The sequence below is a fragment of the Apostichopus japonicus genome, chromosome 11, assembly GCF_037975245.1.
Source record: "Apostichopus japonicus isolate 1M-3 chromosome 11, ASM3797524v1, whole genome shotgun sequence".
Taxonomy (NCBI): Eukaryota; Metazoa; Echinodermata; class Holothuroidea; order Aspidochirotida; family Stichopodidae; genus Apostichopus; species Apostichopus japonicus.
The window spans coordinates 4,491,431-4,500,624 of NC_092571.1; positions in this window are offsets into that span (position 1 = coordinate 4,491,431).

Genomic DNA, 9,194 nt, shown 5'->3' on the forward strand with positions numbered 1-9,194 from the left:
GACCTCCTTAAGCGCCCTCTCGGAGGATTTATTAATTTTGAGAGCGCTACAGGGGAAAAGTTGAATCCAAACAAGACAAAGGGTCTTCGTCTTGGTAGCTGGAGATACAAGGACTTACCTATCAGTGAATCTTCGGATCAGAATATGAAAATAAATTGTATATGGTTCGGCTATGATGCACCTTTTCATGTCACCTGGAACGAGAGTGATGATGTATTTGAGAGCAGGTTGGACCTTTTGGTACCTGCTGGCCTTCGATTGTCGGGAAAGTTAGTGTCATTAATCGATTTGTTTCGCCCATCTTGTAATACCCGGGCGCGGTATACCAAATTCTGCGTCGCATTCCGGTGCGACTGAATGTTCTCATTTATTTGGCCGGGCGGTACAGAGCTTATCCAGAGGGCGGTAATGTACCAAAATCTGGAAAATGGAGGGTTGGGGGCAATTCATCTGGAAAGTAAATCGACTTTTTTGTTATTTAAGCAATTATTTATAGCGATACAGACCCAGTGTTGCGTTGTTTTTTCTACGTTTCTTGGGCGGGTTGCACTTGCGTCCATGGGCACCGGCCCTATTTACAACACAGCACCGCATAGTAGTACCCCGAGCAGAGTAGTGCGTGTCATTTGTTCCACCCGTAAGTAGTTGCACCCTGATGACCTGTAACGGCAGGGCCTTGAATGCAATATTCCTACAATGTCGTCATTCCAACGAGGTAAGCCGTTCGGTGCATTCAAGGCTGAATAGCGCTGGAGAATCGCGCACGGTGCCTTGGTGACCAATCTGAAAAGATTGGTCACCAAGATCACCTGCATAAACTGTAAGAAAAAAGGCTTCTACCAATCAGAGACTACCTGTACATGGCTACAGTGCGCTGCGATCAATGGGGTCGACTCACACACACCCACCGCGCTGTCTGCCTATGCTAAGCACGGGAAAACAGCGAAATAAGAAAATTATGCAATCAGTTTTCGTGCCGGATAACCATCTCTCGTAGCCTCCGCGGAGCTCAACGGGTGTAACCTCTGAGGAAACTAAATGTGCTTTTTACGTGACCCGCCCTGCGGGATCCAAAACGTCACGGCCAAACAGCACTACCCAACCGCCCACTCTGACAAGCAAATTCAAGTCAAGCGAGCCAAAAAGGTATATGCGCCCACCGACCAGCAGAGAAAAACCCCCACTCGAACATTCAAAACCGCAAAAGGACGACCAGCACGAAGCAAAACAAATCACCCCTCCCCAGCACACCAGCGCTCAAAAAGGCAGCCCCATATAAACGGCGAAAATAGCCTTCAACCTGAAGACGAATGTCACACTTCACCGCCTCCAGGACTGCCTGCCAACTGGCAAATTTCCCCTTAAAATCTACATTGCATCTATTCCTCCAAATAAGTGTTTTCCCTTCAAAACAGCACATACACATGCAACACGGTGCAACACAGCAACAGAACAAACCGAAGGGTCCATCCCATAAAACACCAAGCCCTGTCCCACCGACCATCAACTGGTCTCCCGATACACGGTCGGTCCAGTTCTGAAACCACTCCCACCAACTTGAAACAAAGGAACAATGCAAAAAAACATGAGCAGTACTATCGGAGCTGTCACAGCTGGTCCTTGGGCACAGTCCATCACCCAATCGCCAATGTTTTTTACCCTTTTCAAATTTGTCGCCAAGGCCCCGTGAGCAATTCTCCAAGCAAGATCTCGCAACCTGCAATTATTCAGCCTTGAATGCACCGAACGCCATACATCGGCAGAATGACGTCCCTGTACAAATAATGCATTCAATAAGAGCGGAACAAATAACACGCACCACTCTGCTCTGAGTGCTACTATGCGGTTCTCTGTTGCTAAACAGCGCCGGAACCCATCGACGCAAGTGCAACGCGCCCCAAAAACGTACAAAATATGAACAAGGCAACCCTGTGTCAGTTCCCGCTACAAACAATTGCTTCAATAGAGAAAAGGTCAATTTACTACCCAGATGAACCCCCTAACCCCCCCCCCCTTCTCCTGTATTTGGTTCATTATCACTCTTGACAAGCTCTGTACCAGCCGACGAAATAAATAAAAACATCGACCTCTCCAGCCGATTAATAACAATGACTGTCCAAAGATCGAAAGCCAGCGGGTGCCAAAGGTTTCGAGCCTGCTCTGAAAAACATCAGCCGTCTCGTTCCAGGTGACATCACAAGGTGCTTCGCAGCCGAAACATATACCATTACTTTTGATATTCTGATCCGACCACGATGCACCGAATGGTAAGTCTCTGTATCTCCAGCTACCAAGACGAAGGCCCTTGTGTCTTGTTTGGATTCAACTTTGCCCCGGTAGCTCTCTCAAAAATAGATAAATCCTCCGAAAGGACGCGAAAGGAGGTCAGACTCGAAACTAAACATGTGACGTCATCTGCATGTTTAACGCATTTCCCTTTGAAACCCCTGGCACAACGAATGAACAAGTCTCGAGTCCCTTTCCAAAAGACGGGAGAGGGACTCGTGAACAAAACAGTAATGGCGATAGAGCCATTGTTAATGAAAATGAGCCGACAACATATAAAACAGCATTTCAAATGTAGAAGCTCAAAGGCCACGACTTTCAATTTTGAAGCAAGATATAGCTGTCTCTTGAAGGTGAGGGCGATATTTAAGTTTAATACAACTTAATTTAAAAGGTGCACAATACAGAAATCGAGGGCACTTGCTATGCTATTTATATCGAACATACTTTAAAAAAATACAAACAAAACATTATGTTGCAGCTTATGAAACTTTTGTGACAGATAGGTGGTATTTCGGGTGGAATGTTTCTTAACGATCTCTTACATATAACCCGTCATAGCAGTTTTAAATGACAATGTGTGGGTAAATAACATGATCCTTTGTTCACTTCTAAACATACGCATTGGCATACAAAAAAAAACGTTTTCTCCGAGCTATCTACCATCTGTTTCCGTTTCTGACTGCCTCCATGAACAGCACAAGACAATATTTGCAAAAATGTGAATTGAGAAGTAATCATGCACGAGGTGTGCGTATTCCGTGTAAAGCAGTTCCAATCACAACATTAAACAAACTCAACATTAAGCATGTTAAGCATTCCTTCAAACGTTGAATGACGGTTAAATTTTCGGACTATTTTTTCTATAATTTTAAGCATATCCACACCTGCTCCATGCCCACTGTCTACATATATTCCTGAGGAAATAATTAGCCTTTACCCTTTTTCTACTGTTGATGTGAATGGGTGGCAGAAGAGGTGAATTGGAAGATTCGAGGAACACATATAACTATTAAAATCTTTATAGTTGTAGATACAATTCAATTACAAAATAACAATTTAAAAAAACGATTAAAATTAACTGCTATTTGTTATCATGTTAAAATTATCTAAGGGCAATCCGGATAACCGTAGGCTGTAGGACACAGTTCAAAACTGTTTCATTTCGTTCCAAAACTCTAATAATAGCAGCAAAAACCACTTTAGTTTTAAAACAAAAATCTTTCTATAAATCTATATGGAATGTTCCCATTGGTCTAAGTTGCACAGTTTCATACTAGAAAAGTATAGGTGGTCAAAAGAGTAAAAGCAATTTGGACCGTGAATATTCGCCACGAAAAACAATGAGCCGCAATGACTGTCAACTATTATACTCTTATATCTCGCCAAATGGCATCCTCCTGAAATTGAATTCAACCCACCTGTCTCCAAAATAGAGCAATAATTACCTTTAACCTTTGACGCTATGGCTTGTTTACCAAATTAGTCAATTTTTGGGAATACCATTAGGGGATTAGTAAATTGGATATATGCAGCCTTAACCTTCCTCGTCGGAACTGAGCAGACATGGTGTGGTATTTTAGGACGATACCAATCTAAGATTACCCCCATCTTGTAATGTGAGATGCATATTACTACATGAGACTGCATCCTGCAAGACAGACGGGGAGGTACTGTGAATTGCATTTATTTATTCTACGAGACAAATGCGGACGCATCATCCTTTAATCAAGAGTACAAAATCATGAGTAAAAATACGAGTACAAACAATGAAGTTACGCGTACGAGTACGAGCATATTTTGGTGTGTAGCTGCGTTACTGAAATAAAAAGCAGAGTTATTCAGATAATCAACCAGGGCGACCGGAATCACTTACGTTATACAGCAAAAGATAGTCGTTAGTTTCGGTCAATTTGTACTGCAGTATTGACCTTTAAAACTCAATCCAATTCAAGTTTTATAATCCAATTAAATTTATTTCAATCACACAATCAAAAAAGACGAAGACATAAACTTACACCAGAATGATAAAATTATGATAGATAAATAGAAATGAAAAAATAATGCAGGGTAGATCAAACAATATGCTAATTGATTGATGTGACTAGGGCTGCTGAAAATGTTTAAAGGAAAACATGTAGAGTTGAAGTCCAGAGAGAGCATATTAGAGAGGAGAATCAAAGAAGATAACTTAAACAAAAGAGGAAGAAATAAACATTTCTTCGAATGCAAATATGAACTCGCCCGTCTACCCTACCTATCACCTAAAGCAATGCAAGGTTTACAGTGAGGCAGAAAATAAACATACTGAGGAACAGTACAACAGTACAGTAAATAGGTAGAATACAACAGATATCTATGTTATGTAAATATTCAAGGGGCCACTCTAATAGTTTCAGATCTTAGACCTTAGAAACAACGCTCAATGGTAAATATCCAACCTTTATTCCTCATGAATGACTTTGGACAGAATTAATACAACACATACGAGGCCAAGCTTCCCACTCCGAACTGAACACGAAGCACCCACAAAAGTACAAACGGTCGGCCCGCTCGTAGGCCCACCATTTCCCCAAACCAGATCACCAACGGCTGGAGGAAACCGATTGTAGTTGGTTGGAATTTTACTGTAGGTTACGCCATCTTATTCACCACCAAACCATTTTGCAATGAGTTGACCAATCATCTATAGCAAACCATATTCTTCTCGATACAATATATTAACTCGATACAGTCATAGATATTCAGTAATGAAGATATTATTTTGTTTCTGAAGAGACAGGCGAATTTTACATACCTCGACAAATTATTATCATAATTTTACCGGGTTGACAAGCTACACTATGCATTGGCATTTTGAGGAAGATTACCAACGCCATCAGTTGTTGTGCTGCACGTAACTAGACAACACGACAAATATTGTATTTTGCACTAGTTGTCGGTTTATACTAACGCAGTACGTCTGCAACTCGTCTGTTCCACCAGGACCACCGTAACTATATTCTTGGTTTGTATTATTGTTCGATTTGCAATTACAGGATATTGCGACAGATGAAACGACTGTCAATGGAAGGCGGTCAGGTATTCAAGGTCATTCCAATGTCAATAGCTGGATGAGATATACAAGAGAAACAGATGAAAACAATCCACTCGAGAAATTTGTCATCTGTAATGATAACAATAGATTATTTAATTTGAAATGTAGAACTGTTTATTCACAGAAATAGAACCAATAGCCGAATAAGAATATTGATTGCAACATGAACAGTTACACACACACACTAAATACTTAAATAAGTGTATGACAGGCGCTCTCCTACTTACAAGAACATTTAATAACGCATTATCTATATACTCTTATCACCTAACTTAGATATATGAGGTTAGATTTCTATAATTTCCTCTTTTACATAGTGGTAGAGCGTCATCCTAAAATAAATGCTAATTCGCATTGTTAATAGTAACATATTGATTAACATACATAACCTAACTTTGTTTGATCTGACGTCTCATGCTTCTAAAACGGTATGGTATAGTCTTTCTGGCGTAAGATAAAGAAAAAATACATGGAGGTATTGCTTCTCACTTAGACTGTGGTTTGCATTTGAAGGATAACAAACAAAAAAGTTACAAAAATGTATCACATGTGACTTTAACGTTACGAATGATGGTGTGACACTCACCCCCACCTACCCATCCGTCTCTCCTTCCAACGGCAATACGCTAACGTGGAAAACAACGCATCCTTATCATAACATTTACAATCACATCTAACAGGGATACTGTACCAACTGGTAGGAAAGTTATATCATTCTATAAACTGTTTAGTTCATAATATATGTTCTGTATTGACCTAGCCCTCGTATTCCGTAGAACCGCCCAGTTTTCAACGCCTCCCCTCATTTCTGAAGAAAGAAAGAGGTTAAAGGCATTCCTTAGTCGAAAATGAGTAAACGTATGAAAACGATATCATATGATATATAACTGATGTGACGTCTTTAAATGTCTAAACTCTAAAAGTGGTGCCAATGGTCCCGATCGTTGTAGCACACAAGAGTATTCATAAGAAACGTCACAAAATAGCATTCCTATTTGATAACATATCTCAACAGACGTAACCACGGAGATTTCATTTCATTAGCATCCTGGTCAGTTTCATTTTTCATTCAAATGAAAACCCACACACGAGTGCAAATGTGCAGGCAGTACTGGAGAACGACTCTCTGTTTGATTGATAAATAGCGCTCATCGCTTTGCAGACATATTGCGAACAGTGTTGCATTAACTGCGGTTACTACATACATGATAATTACTGTGAATAATTGTCACATTATGATTTATCGATATGGAATATTTGTCTACTTTATCTTTCTGAGGACATTGAGTGTGATTATCACTGCCAAGATGGACCCACAGTAAGTTCAACAGACTGTCCTATGGTTGTAGGTTGTGACTTATCGTTTCCAAATATTTAATTTTCATACATATATATATATATTATATAAATAATAATGAATCGGTTCACATTTGTCTTCAATTCTTACCCTGATTTTTTTCTAAAGGTCCCAGTTTATGTGTAATCATAACATGTGAACAGCATGGGTGAGTTCACAGTTACCCATTAATTGGGCTCAACTCAAGTCAAGTCATTGAATGTGGAATATGTTTTTGTTTATTGGTGGAGTCGGATAGACTTTTAACAATTACCTTCAACTTGCTGTGTAAACAAAAAGTGAATTAAGCGACAGAATCCAAACCTATGTCAGTACACATGTAGTTAAATATGCACGTGACACTTGCAATAATCAGTGTAGCCTAAAGAAGCTACAAATTAATCTAAAATGTAGAAGACGTCACAGAAAAAGAGTAAACTATAATGGAAATATTCTGCAGTCAGACATAGAAAAAAAAGTGTTCAGGAACTTGTGTCAAATGTTTGTAAAAGTAACCGATTTTTCTTTATTTACAAGTGTCAAATATTTTAAGGCAACATTGATGTAAACGAAAGAGGTTCTTTTGAATACGCTAACCTTCCAAATTTGTAGTAACCAAAATATCGTACACTGAGCAAAGAGTTGTTTTGTCAATAAAATTTCGTGTTTGTAGCTTTCATTAAAAGACTACTTAAATTTTCGTTTCTTTTAAATTAATAATAATGCATTAAATTTATAAAGCACCTTACAATGATAAACAAACTCAAGGTGCTGTACAAGAAAAAAAAAACATAATGAGCAGACCGAATACATACATCAATAATACACCAATTTAAACACTAGTATAAAGGCCCAGTCACACTATACCGATTTTTTATCGGAATACTATCCGATTTTCCCAGAGGAATCGAAACAGCCAGTTTTTCGTTCGGGTCTTCTAGCCACTGTGATAAAGGACCTGATTTGCAATCTGTTGAGCCATTCCGATGTGGAATAGCCCTCTCCTAACTTTTGATATTGACTCCGTTTCCTTTTATCGGATAGCTATCTGATTTCTCTTCCGATTTTTATCGTTTTCGATGTGACGTCACTTCATAATGTAGTCCGTTCCAGAATCCCTCGGATTTGGAGCAGGTATTCGAATATTCCACTGCATTCATTGCATTCACTACCACAAACCTCAATTTTCCGCCTAAAATCGGAAAAATCGGACCATATTCCGATAAAATATCGCTGTAGTGTGACCGGGCCTTAATAGTCAACAATATATATACAAATAATGAAGCAAGATAGGCTTTATGGGATAAGAATATATCGCAATGAAGGTTCATGTCTTGGCCTTATAATTTGTTAACCAACATCTAGGTTTATTCATAAGGGAATGGCGAGATATTTTGTAAAGCAACTTATAATGTAGATAAGGAACCTACAAGTACCTAAAATATGAATCTTAGAATGACATGGTTATTTTTTGTAAGAAAAGTTACTAGCAAAGCACCTGAAAAAGGTCTTTACAACGCCAGAGGATTAACTCACAAAACCAGCTTTAATGTTATTTTTACCTGTATATACAGATATTGCTGTGACCTTATTAATAATAGTTCTGGTTTAATTTTCTGTCAATGAGAAAGTAATGACTATATATATATATATATATATATATATATATATATATATATATATATATATATATACATATATATATATATATATATATATATATATATATATATATATATATATATATCGATTGGATCTTTCGTATTAAGTCTCACATCACCGGCCGCAACAAAGACTTGGGACCCCTTAACAACTATCAGTTCTACAAGCATATGTAATCCGTTCTTTTCTTTGCTCCTTAACCCGCTTCCTGTATAGTCATGGTTAATTTGGATTTAATTCCATCATTGCAACCTACACTTATCTAGCGTCATACTTTCATTGTGTTACATTTTGTACTTTTCATTCGACTGCCAAGTATTGCTGACGAAGGTCCCAGGGGGACCAAAAATTCCGATATATTTTCTTAAACTTACTCCTTATTTGTCAATTATGAGTCATATCTTATATCTCTGGTTTTCTCTAATAATATTTTCTTTTGGAGTAAACGTGGATTTTCGTTATATTATATTATATATATATATATATATATATATATATATATATATATATATATATATATATATATATATATTTATATATTTATATATATGATTCTCTGCCTTCCACAATCAACACTTCGAAGGAAAATTAACGGAAATTAATTGAAAAGTTCTATTCTATGACTTCATTGAAAACTTAGCGAAAATTGTTTGCTGTTTAACATTGACCGTCCTTAGACACGGGGTTATAGCGATATTACATGTTGTAAACGCTGAGCATGCGCGGGCCTTAACTTCTTGTAAAATACCTATGATTGGCTATTGGTGTCTATGGAAGGAAAGCGACATTGTAGTGGAGTCAGCGGTCGTTAAA